The sequence below is a fragment of the Nematolebias whitei genome, chromosome 3 (genome assembly GCF_014905685.2).
Source record: "Nematolebias whitei isolate Nwh7 chromosome 3, NemWhi1, whole genome shotgun sequence".
Lineage (NCBI taxonomy): Eukaryota > Metazoa > Chordata > Actinopteri > Cyprinodontiformes > Rivulidae > Nematolebias > Nematolebias whitei.
In genome coordinates, this window is record NC_056500.1 from 44990872 (window position 1) to 45003882 (window position 13011).

At 38.3% G+C, this 13011-nt stretch overlaps 1 protein-coding gene across 1 annotated transcript in view; it reads right to left on the reverse strand.

Moving 5' to 3' along the window:
- Positions 1–13011, reverse strand: part of LOC119430816 (LIM domain containing preferred translocation partner in lipoma) — a 267474-nt gene that overhangs the window by 221309 nt on the left and 33154 nt on the right. Inside the window, exon 3 of the mRNA XM_037698297.1 lies at positions 575–619. The gene's annotated coding sequence lies outside the window, so the exon portion shown is untranslated. The remainder of the gene's footprint in view (positions 1–574; positions 620–13011) is intronic.

The following is a 13011-nucleotide window of genomic DNA, read 5'->3' on the forward strand; positions in this document are numbered from 1 at the left end:
AGAGGAAGGTGCGACAAAGAAGGCCCAAGACGATTGAACAGTTAGAGTTAGAGCATTCCTATTTGTAAACTTGAGAAACTGGTCTCCTCTGTCCCCAGACGTCTGTTGAGTGTTGTAAGAAGAAGGGGGGATGCCACACAGTGGTAAAAATGGACTTGTCCCAACTTTTTTGGGATTTGTTGATGCCATGAAATTAGGAAACAACAGATTTTTCCCTTAAAATGATACATTCTCTCAGTTTAAACTTTTGATCTGTGATTTGTGTTCTATTCTGAATAAAATATTAGATGTTGGCACCTCCACATCATTGCATTCAGTTTTTATTCACAATTTGTTTAGTGTCCCAACTTTTTTGGAATACAGTTTGTATGTATAGGTATATGTATAGATAGATGTTTGTATAGATGTATAGATGTATAGATGCATAGATGTATATATAGATGTATAGATAAATGTATAGATAAGATGTATACAAGTATAGATGTATAGACAGATAGATGTATAGAAGTATAGATAAATGTATAGATAAGATGTATACAAGTATAGATGTATAGACAGACAGTCATGCACTTACCTAAAATTTTCCACTAGTGATGGTCTTAACTGCAGAATCACACACCTAGAAAAAAAAACACATAAAACAGCTCATGAGTAAAAGGAAAATTAAGTTGTGCAAATAAATAATCATTTTAGTAAAAACACTCAGGTTGAACAAGCTGAAATGTCGTGGTGTAAGCAGCAGCTGGTTGAATCTATTGTTCCAGTTGTCTACTTTAAGAAAGTTAGCATTAAAGTGTAGCTCTAACAACTAAAGTGAAACACTAAGTTTTCACTGCAGGGGATAAAATTCTGAACTGATAATTGTGAGTGAAATTTCTATTTCTGGTGTTGTGAATGTCCTACATTCTGTTTAGATGCAGGTAAGGGTGGGGGTGGAATGATTTTTTTTTTTTGTCTCCAGGGCCCAAAGCTGTGTATTCGTCTTGCTGAAGAAAGCTTTTGTTCTGATAAATTGACAGTGTCAATTTCCCACATTGCCACAGTGTGGCATATACTACAGGGAGCAGTGGTGGGAACACAGGCGCTACATAGGATTGGCATCACTCAACCTGACAGTTCTGTTTTTTATTTTCTTAAGGGGGGGCTTATTTTTTCTAAATCTGAACTTCTAAGTCGAGGAAGCAGGAAGGAATAGGAATTAATACACCTACACGTTCCTTTTCCCTTTGGAAAGAAAAGAATCTTTGTACTCGCATCATAATTACTGGTGGGCGCCAGTTTTGGATTGTTATACTTTTCCACCCCTCCAAGTTGAAAACAATATTTTGAGGACGTGCTGCTAACAACTAGGTCTTTTCTCAACTTCACTTTTTTTTTTTTTTTCACCCCCATCGTCTTAATTTTAAGCAACAAATACTGCTTGGTCTGTGCTCTCCATTTTCAGACACACTGGTGTGTGCGAGCTTACACTGGGGAACGTATCCCAGCAAAGCAGCTGCAGCCAAGACTCGATTTTGACTGAAAAATAAAGAACTAGCTCTTTTCAAGTAGTCTCAATCAGATTTTAATTACAATAAAACCTTTATTAAGTGCATTTTTCAACTAGATCTAGTTTTGTTTTTGGATTTTTTTTTATATATAGATCAAATGCATGGGCGGCACTGTGGTGCAGTTGGTAGAGCTGCCGCCACTCAGCAAGCAAGATGCCGGTTCAAATCCCGGCCGGGGGCCTTTCTGGGTGGAGTTTGCATGTTCTCTCCGTGCATGCGTGGGTTTTCTCTGGGTACCCCGGTTTCCTCCCACAGACCAAAAAAGTGCATGTTAGACTAATTGATAACTCTGAATTGTCCCGAGGTGAGAGAGTGAATGGTTGTTTGTCTCGTTTGTCTCTATGTGTTCGTGTGATGAACTGGAGGCCTGTCATGGGTGTCCCAGTGATGGACTGGAGGCCTGTCATGGGTGTCCCAGTGATGGACTGGAGACCTGTCCAGGGTGTCCCAGTGATGGACTGGAGACCTGTCCAGGGTGTCCCAGTGATGGACTGGAGACCTGTCCAGGGTGTCTCTGCTTCTCACACAGTGACTGTTGGACATGAGCACCAGTGACCCCCATGACCCGAAAAGGAAGACGCGGGTAGAGGGAGGGAGGGAGGGAGGGAGGGAGGGAGGGACGGACGGACGGACGGACGGACGAAACTCATAGTTTGCCGCTCATTACTTCTGAGTTTTCTGTTGTACATTTTCTGTAAGACGCAATGTTTCAAAGTTATTGTATTTTTTAGTAAAAATGTTCAGAATAATAAAAGTATGGTATTTTACATGCATTTGGTAATATAAGTAACACTAAAATTTAGTTTATCTACTAGTATTTTATTTCAATTCATTTAAGTCACATGATGACATTTTGGTGCAGATCCTTTTGTTTGGTATTTATTGACAGATGAGCCCAAAGGAACATTTTAAAATAAGTGCTGAGTTATTCAAACCACTACCAAGTCCTGCCCCCACGTCATACAGAGCAAATGCCACTTATACATAACCACCATTTCGTACCCATGCACTTATCTAAATCCATTTTAAGCACCAGCTGCCCACAGTTTCAACAATTTATATTGTTTAAAACTAAACATGCCATTCCCATATTACAATAATAAGCCAGACATTTGTAAAGTGTACTTCAGTCCATTTAGTCGATGACTTTGGGGTGTGCATAGCAGCACAGTCGCAGTGCAAACAATGCATGACGGCAACAGACTCATAGTCCAAGTGTGCTGCATGTATGATACATGGAACAAGAAAATATTACACTTGATTTTAGATAAAAAATAATGAATCATCCCTTTAGAAGCATACTGTCTGATTTGAATATAAGTGGGGAGGGGGGTCCTTTGTGTTGAGAGCTGAGAATATTCAGAAATCCTTCAAGGCTACAGCTCCAAACACCAAGGCCCAGTTGTGGTGGTGGTTGTTAAACCGTACAGCCTGATTTCAAAACTTCAATCTTTATAATTTTGGACAGTTTAATGCATAAGACAAGTTTTTGTTTATTTTGACCCATATAATAATTTATTAGCTTTGGAAATGCTAAAAATGCTGCTGCCAGAGTTTTAATGAGAGTTTATAGGAGAGCTCATATTTATCCAGTTTTAGCTTCTCTCCATTGGCTCCCTGTCAAATCCAGAATTGAATTCAAAATCTTACTTCTAACCTACAAAGCTCTCAACAACCTGGCTCCATCTTATATTACAGATCTTATTGTTCCATATTTTCCTAACAGAGCACTTCGCTCTCAGACGGCAGGTTTACTTGTGGTTCCTAGAATTTACAAAAACAGAATGGGAAGAAGATCTTTGAGTTATCAGGCTCCTCTCTTGTGGAACCAACTTCCAGTTTCTGTCCATAAGGCTGACACAGTGTCTACTTTTAAGATTAAACTTGTCTTTCTTTTTTGATAAACCCTATAGTTAGGGGTGGTTTGGGTTTCCTGAGTTATGCTGCTATAGGCTTACACTGCTGAAGGCCAAAATGACCACATTTCTTCACTCTGCTACTGTCTTTACTTACTCTGCTCAACCTGTTTTGTATTTGTAATTATTTTTTCTATCCTTAACATGTTTTTTTGTCTTTCAGATACACCTGGACCTCTACCTGGACCTACCATTCTGTGTTCGTCTGTCTCCTTCCTGTCCTCTCAACCAGCCGGTCAAAGCAGATGGCCGCTTGTCCTGAGCCTGGTTCTGCTGGAGGTTTCTTCCTTTTAAAAGGGAGTTTTTCCTTTCCACTGTTGCCACTGTGCTTGCTCAGGATGGGAGACTGCAACGAAGCCAAGATTCATTTTGTCTGCTGGATTCCTTAGATAGAGAACTTTACTAATTGGCTTTTATGTATGTGAATGTTCCTGTAAAGTGCCCTGAGACAACTTTGTTGTGATTTGGCGCTATATAAATAAACTGAATTGAAATGAATTGGAAAAAGAAAAACTGAATGAAGTTTTAATCAAATGCTTACAGTAGGGTGTGTGATGGTTCATTAAAGTAAAAATACAGTGTGCCACACCTTTAAGACACCTTCCTAAACATAAATTAAAAGCTTGTCATCCCCCCTACACTGAATGTTGATCTCTACAAGTGAACATAACAGAGTGTGTTGTGACTGAGGATGTAGTCGGGCTGCCCACAGATCAATCAGTTCACTTTATACAAACCATTTAAGCCAACAATTAATCAGTGGTGAAGTACTCAAACTCTGTACTTAAGTAAATGTACAAATAAACAGACAAAAATGTACTCTAGTAAAAGTAGAATTACCACATTAACATTTTTACTTAAGTAAAAGTAATCAAGTACTTGCTTTAAAAAATACTTAAAGTATTAAAAACAAAAGTACTTGCTGAATGTATTACATAATGCAATGGTCTACATTAAGTGTACCTACCGTATGTATATTTTCTGTAATACATTAATAGTGTTGAGTCATTTTAATGAACAATGCTGCAGATAATACATGTTTTTATTGTGTTTACTCTGTGACACATTTCACTACTGGACTTGTGATTCTGTGCGTCAGAATTTCAGGGATGACCTGCAGAGTTAAATAACATTAAGCAAAATAAGAAAGGAATGATTATACCTTTGATAGTTTTTATTTGACAGCAGTAAACACATTTAAGTGAAAGTTGTCTGCCTGAGCAAAAGGGGCATTAGACACAACTCACAAAGAAATAGACACTGATCAGTTCAACTCCTGTTTGTCATCAACTCTAGTTAAAATACTTTCTAGTCAACCTTGTGATGGGTCAATAGTGAACAATAGTTTAACTTCCTGACACCATTTTCAAAACTTGGACCTGAGTGTCGAGACATTTGGAGACGTCTCTTGTCTCCTAACATCATGAACTGACACATTTTAATATTGCAGCAAGAATTTCTTGTTCAAGTTCAGAAGAAGTTGTTTTCAAAGTGTTTTTGAGTCCAATCTGGCTCTTTTGGGAGAAAATCTGTCCTGCTGTACTGAACAGTCTTTCAATAGTCTTTCAATAGTCTTTCAATAGTCTTTCAATAGTCTTTCAATAATCTTTCAGTAAGGCCATGGGTGGAGCGTATCTTCTGGCTGACTCTCTGCGGTAGAATCCATTTTGGGTGTGTTAGTGGTGCTATGGGTGTGCCCAGCTCAATGACTTCTTCTTGAAGGCAAGTCTAACGTTACCTGACCACTTTGCAGTGATTCAATGGACCAGCTCCCCTCTCACCATTGGTTACTTTCAAATTACCAGTAACAAACAAATCAAAAAGCTGCAACGTGAATGTAACTTGTAACTCAACGCATTATAGAAATGTAGTAGAAAGTACAGATACTTCATGTAAAATGTAGTGGAGTAAAAGTCGAAAATACCCACGTTTAACTCTACTTCAGTAAAGTACAGATACATGAAAAATGTACTTAAGTACAGTAATGAAGTACTTGTACTTAGTTACATCCCACCACTGCAATTAATCAGCCTAAAAAAAAAACACAAATCTGATCAGTTCTGCAAAATACAGTTTTGAGTATTACAAATTTATAGTAACTATAAGTTGAATACATTCTGTTGATTCTGCAGGTTCTGTTCCCGTGCTGCAGTACAGTAGGTGAAAAGAGCAGCTGAGAAAGGTAAATGAGACACCTACAGTTCCAGAGTTTTATCTCATCTATCCTCCACTCCTCCTGAGAGGAGGGTTGTTCTCTGCCATGCATTTCTTTCTGCATGCCATTTACGAGACCTGGGATCTGAATGGCTCACAATCACTCCTCACTTACCTTTATTAGTCCCTACACTTTGAATTGTGTTTTGTATAGATGTCATCTTGATACTGTAAAATATTTAGTATTCCATGCATGATAATTGGGTAGCAGTGCTGTTTGTGTTTGTATGACATGTAACCGCTCTGATTTAGCTGCTGAACAGTTGGTGTGTGCACTGGTACAATTACTGTTGCTACTGATTTGAGTTTGATGACGACTCGTTTAGAGGGCTCTTCGTGGATTTTCTCATTTGTTTTTCTGCTCAGAAGCAGAAAATGTGCACTTTCATTATTAGAATAGAAGCCAGTTGTTTGCTTTAAGGGACCATAAATGTCCCTTCAGGTTTTTAGCTTCCTTTTTTTAATGTGTGTGTCGTAGTGGCCACAAAGGCCTCATATCTTCAAAAGATATCTTCACGTTAATTTGAATGGCCAGTTTCTGGTTGCTTTCACTCAGCATCACGCTTTAGAACGTAATTAAAAGGTCAACTTCTCTGACTCCGTCCAAACAATCCGAACTAGCCTTTGTTTTTCTCGAGCCTCACAAATCCTTTTGATCTACTGAAGTATCACCAGCCCTTTCAGACTTCTTTGTGTGTGAATACAAAAAGTAAATGAAAAATAATTTTAATAAAAAGCATTAAAAAACTGATGTTTGCAAAAATTTGTAACATGCCCTCTGAAATCTCAGCAATTACTCTCCCGGGGAGGGGGGACTACTGTGATGAACTTAGGACTTGTCTGACACAGCAACTTTGATACTTTAAGAAATATTATACTTATGTACTTATAGCAGATTTAATTTATCTTATTTTTCCTTTGCCCCGAGTTTCACACATGCAGTTTTCATTCATTCATTCAACCTTTATTTATACAGGTTAATCCCAATGAGCCTCGGGGACTCATTTACAAGAGAGACCTGGTTTCTTTATATTTTTACACTGAAAAGCTTTGAAGAACCATTAGTTTGACATCAATTAAACAATGAAAAGTGTCTCCAACAACCAGACAAACTTTCTAACCATGTTCCTTTGATAACATTACAACATTTTCCTGCACACTGGAAGCAAGTCATTATCATCTTGTCCAGCTAGCAACTCAAGTATTTTACCTGCAGGTTGATTTTTTGTCAAATAAAAGTGAACTTTGAGAAAATGTCTGTCCTAAAAGAAAATGTTAAATAAATGGAAAAAGAAAATGGAAGAAAGACTCACATTTATAATAATTTCTCCGTCCACACTTTTGACAAAACAATGAAATGCCACTCCTCACCACTAGGTGGCGAGAACAGTCCCATTAACAAACATCAAAATCCAAAAGAAGACATTCATAGCTTGACTAATTACGTCCAAAAACAATTGTAGCTAGATTTTTTAAATCATTTTCAATTTTTTAACTATTTCAGCACACCATCAATATTTAACATCAGAATCAAGATAACTGGAAACAGACGCAGAAGAAATGTTTGAAAATAGCTCAAGTGTTTTTGTATCTAAAGTACAAGTTTTCTCACTTAGTAAGCCATCTTTGTGAAAAGGAACTGTCCGTCATTAAACAGGGGTGAAACGTGGCCAACTGTCAACTTCTTACAATGTTGCTAGCATCACTCAGCCCCCTGTGAATAGCAAGTGGCCATGAAGGCACTAACGATTGGTCGTTAGGCTGAGGGTCCTCCTTTATCATGTGAAAAACTAGTTTTGGCTGTCACCAGTAAACTGGTTGATCCACTATGAGAAGGCGCTATTTATAAGACGGAGTTTGTTGCAGCTCCTCAGACTGACAAGTCTTTTGGATAAAAGACGAAACGTTTCAACAAGAAGAATCTGTTCAATGGACCTGACTTAACTTTTTTTAGATAGTAGTCATGTGTAAAATAAGCTGCAACATCATCATTTTTAGAAATCTTTGTATTTAGAGTCCACACAGGTAGACAAAAATTAATGGTTTTATAAAGATCTAATGTTTTATGTTTGTTTTAACAAAAGCTCTACATATAAATGAAAGATGCAACCACAGCACAACGTCTGTGTGTTTAAAATTACCCAGTGTTATGAGGATAAGGCCTGAAAAAGCAGATTTGATGTGGAATTTTGATGCTCTCACCCACCTGGAGCAGGACTTCTACCCGTATTTTCTTTGTGAACTTCACATTTGCCTTCAACACGATTCCCCAGACCATAACTAGGACTAAGTCCCACCCTACACAACTGGGTCCTAGAATTCTTAACCAACAGGCCGCAGTCTCTGAGGATCCACAACTTCTCCTCCTCCGCCATAACCATCAGCACTGGCTCCCCTCAGAGCTGTGTGTTGAGCGTTCACTCTGCTCACATATGACTGTGCACCTATCAATCCAGGCTGTCATATTGTAAAGTTTGCAGATGATACAGTGGTGGTTGGATGCATCACAAACAATGATGAGTCCAGCTACAGGCTCAGTGGAACACCTGGAGAGCTGGTGCAAAGAGAATAACCTTCACATCAATGTGAGGATGACGAAGGAGATGGTCGTGGACTTCAGAAGGAACAAGCACCTCCTCCCCCAAACATAGGAGGATCTAAGGTGGAAGTGGTCTCCAGCTACAAGTACTTTAATTGGTGATATATCACTTTATTTGTGCTGCTGACAAACCATGCTGATTTATTGCCTTTAAGTTGCTGTATTCATACCCATCTCCTCACTACAGACTCGTGTTCAGGCTGCTGCCTAATATACCATATTATTTTACATTATTCATTTATTCATTCAACCTTTATTTATACAAGCTAGTCTCATTAAGACTTGAGGACTCAATTAAAAGAGTGACCGGTTCCACACAGGACATATAATGTACAGACAACAACAGTAGATGATGACAACAATAAACTACAGTAAAAATGCAGTTAAAATATGAGTATTGTATAAAACAATAAATCAGGGTGCTGTAAAACAGGGTGAAATACTAAAAGCAAGAACATATCTGCCTTGATTTTTCCATCAACATTGTCAAATGTTTGAAACCCCTTAAATAAATCAAGGCAGACAACTTCAGTTCCTGTTGCAAGGTGTTTCAGGTTGGAGAAGCAGAGTAGGAAAATGCCTTTTTGCCAAGTTCAGTCCGCATTGAGGGAACGCTGCAGGTAATGATAGCCTTAGAGAGCATGTTGTAACTGTGTGACATGTGGGAGGAGATATAAGAAGGTAGAAGACCAAGGAGGGATTTAAAGATGAAGATGTACCAGTGTGAGAGCCTACGTGTAGATAATGATGACCAGCTGACCAAGGAGTACAGATTACAGTGATGGGTACAGTAGTTACAACCAGTTGTGAATCTTAGCATGCCATGATAAACAGCATCCAACATCTGCAAGCAGCTGGCAGGAGCATTCATGTAAATAATGTCATCATAGTCAATGGTGCGTAGGAAGGTAGTAGCTACAAGGAAGGCGTTTTCTGGCATTATTAGTGTTTAGCATATATCTTAGATCCTTGTATTGTGTTTCTTTTTATACATTTTTTTTTCTTCGTCTTCTTTCAGCTGCTCCCTGCGTTAGGGGTCGCCACAGCAAACTAAGTCGCATGGTTCTTTTTATACTTTATATGTATTTATTTATTAATTAATTTATTTATTTATTTATTGCTACTTTTGGGTGTAACAGGGACCTTGAGTACACAATTTCGTTCCACCTCATGTACCACATGTGATACGAATGACAATTAAAAAAAAAAAACTAGAAACCTTTTATGTTCTTCAAGTGTCTGATAGTGGTCAGCAAAATGGAGATGTGTGGATAATAACACCAGATTAACTCATGGTAACGTTTGAAATTAAGTCTTTCTTCTCCACCCTGGTTTGGGAACAGCAACTCCACCAATGTCTTTGATCGAGTACAAATTATGTTGCAAAACATTCAGTCAATAACGCTGAAGTTAGAAATCAGTAGCTTGGTTTAGCCTATATTTCTTAGTGACTGAAGTTGTCATCATCCAAACGTAAAAAAAAAATATATACCTTTTATCAAAAGATCTGTTTGTAAAAGTCCCAACAAAACACATAAATTATCACTGAATCAAATCAATTTAAGGAAAACCTAAAAGCAAAATGAATCTGAGGCCGATTTCGAAGCTGAGGAATGTTTAATCCGTGGTTTGTTAGAGGACTAGATTCATTCAGTCACATTCAATATAAAATGTGTTACTTTTGTTTTGTGTGACTCAGACATGCTTTTGTCATTGCTAAGAGTAGCCAGAACCCATAAAGTCCCATTAATATAGACCTAATGAAGTTGCTTGCAGCGAGTGTCTTCACAGCACAATCTAACCTGGACATCCTTTCAAACGTTTGGGGTATATTTTTTATGGTTAAATAAAATGAAGCAATTTCCTTCAATGCCAATTCCATTATGATAACTTAAGATAGTCTTTGTGGTCTCTCAGACCAAAAGGGAAAAAGACAATGAGCTAAATACTCAAATTATCAAAGCCATTAAATGTTCAGATAAAGTAATTTGCTATCAAGCATAGCTGATCATTCAAGAATATTAGACCATTATTGCAATTCTAAAGAAGCACAATCTGTCAAAGAAATGTAATTTAGGTCTTGAAAAGGTTTTTATTCATCAGGTTATGATGGCAGGGATTGAAAGAGACTAAAATCAAGTGTTCCTTACCTTAAACTTTGCCTTCATGCGGCACTAGAACATATTCTTCTGTTTTCATGGACAAAACGTTCCAATCAAAACTGCAATTAAAGCTTTATTTTTATTCCTAAATAACAGCTAATACAAACAGTCTCGTCGTACAAACTTGTCAGATTTAACACAGGAACACGGCCTTTCAAAGTGCTCCAACAGCGGACTATTTGACTGGGGCTGAAAGTTTGCAGGCAAAGACGTGCAATCTGTATCAACTAAGAAAATGCACATGGAGTTTATTTTTAACAATGTCTACACAGCATTGCAACAAAATAAATTATCAGATCAGTGCAGGTTACTCTTTCCTGAACAGCACGGGCACATTGGGAGCTAACGGGCTTACAAGAATCTGCCTCAGGGCAGACAAGAACCCGGGGAGTATCACTGACAGAAATAAAGCTCATCTACTGTATACCTGATGATTGCTCATTCACAAGAGCCTCACATGGACAACCTCAGAACACAGCAGAGTGATTTATCCAAGAGTGGATTTTAAAACTACTTGTATGTGCATAATTTCATGAGAGAATAGTTTTACACCAATTTTATAATTACATCAACCACAATTAAATCAGAACATGTCTCCTTTTGCCACTTGAAAGACAAAAAATATATAAAATCCACCTGCTGAATTCCTCAGACCATTAAAAATAACCTTTGATGGTTTTGTTGTATTTCTACAAACAACATTTTCAGTACAGTATTGAGCTAAAATTTTACGCGTGTCTGCAGAGCTCATGACAAGGTTTACTCTTTTAGACTGGTCTCTATAGTAAAGCTAAAGTAACGACAGCTACACTCATTGGCATCAGAAGCATTTGTAATGTGGGGGGGACACATTGGTGGAGGGATCTGGGAGTCCTTCCCCCATAAAATTTTGAACAAAGTAGATGCCATTCCCTGCATTCTGGTGTATTTTAACCGGGTTGTTAAACATCTATGTTTACCTACATAAGTAAGCACTTGATTCAAAAACTATTTTAGAGAGCAACAAGAAGTAGCCTGACCAACAGCTCTCCTTGTGTGAATGGAACATGCTCCGCTTCTCTCACGCATCCTAACCCCCCCACTCCAGTCAACAATGAACAACTGGTGCGTTAAGCTAATGGCACGCAATACAGAGGTGGTGAACTAATATTTCATAGTAAATGTGGAGGTGGGGGGATCCAAATGAGTTTTTTTTTTTTTTTTATGTGAGCATACGCGTCACAACCATTATATGTGAAGGGGATGTGTCCCCCCACATTTAAAAAAATGTTCATTTGGACCCATCCACATTTACCAAGAAACATCAGTTGGCGCTGTTTCTATTTCATCGTGAACAAATCCATTCCACTTGATTAATAGGAGAATACTCAAACTACAAAAAGTCCACTCCATGTTTTCCTGGTTACCTACAACTCTCCAGCAGCGTTTCTCCTCTGCGTCTCCTGCCTCAGCAGAAAACGCTCACAGGAGGAGGGGTTGGAGACACCTCCGTGTTGCTCGCTCGCCAGCTTAGCAAGCTTAGTGTGAGCAGTTGTATAGATGTTAGGATGCTTGAGAGAAGTGGAGCACTATGTCTGTAGCATCTTAGCTTAGCAGGAAGCCAAGTGTGTGGCACTGTAAGACGCTGTGTGTTAAGGTGCAATAAGGTTTAAATGTCTTTAAAACCCCACACCTTATTGTCCTCACTTTGTGAGAAACATCATTTAGATGAGTAGTGTTGAACACAAGTAAAAAAAATAAATAAATAAAAAACTAGTGTTGATGTTTTTTTATTTCTCTATAAACACAAATAGTACAGACCTGACGCATTAAGTGCATTTAAAGTTGAAATGTGTTTAAAACCCACAGCTGAATTTACACAAACTTGGTGAGAAACATGTTTTAAATGTGTGGAGTTAAAGTAAGGAAATCTAGATGTTGCTTTTTTTGTACACTAGTGTACACTTTTTTGCACATTGGTGCGTGTGTGTGTGTGTGTGTGCGTGCACACATATGCACACACACACACACACACACATATACACTATGTGTCCCCCAAATTGCAGCTGCTTCCGACGCCCTTGAATGTGAGGGGGAACCGTCCCCTTCACATACAGGTCCTTCTCAAAAAATTAGCATATTGTGATAAAGGTCATTATTTTCAATAATGTAATGATAAAAATGAAACTTTCATATATTTCAGATTCATTGCACACCCACTGAAATATTTCAGGTCTTTAATTGTTTTAATACTGATGATTATGGCATACAGCTCATGAAAACCCAAAATGCCTGTCCCAAAAAATTAGCATATCATGAAAAGGTTCTCTAAACAAGCTATTAACCTAACCATCTGAATCAACGACGTAACTCTAAACACCTGCAAAAGATTCCTGAGGCTTTTAAAAACTCCCAGCCTTGTTCATTACTCAAAACCGCAATCATGGGTAAGACTGCCGACCTGACTGCTGTCCAGAAGGCCATCATTGACACCCTCAAGCAAGAGGGTAAGACACAGAAAGAAATTGCTGAACGAATAGGCTGTTCCCAGAGTGCTGTATCAAGGCACCTCAGTGGGAAGTCTGTGGGAA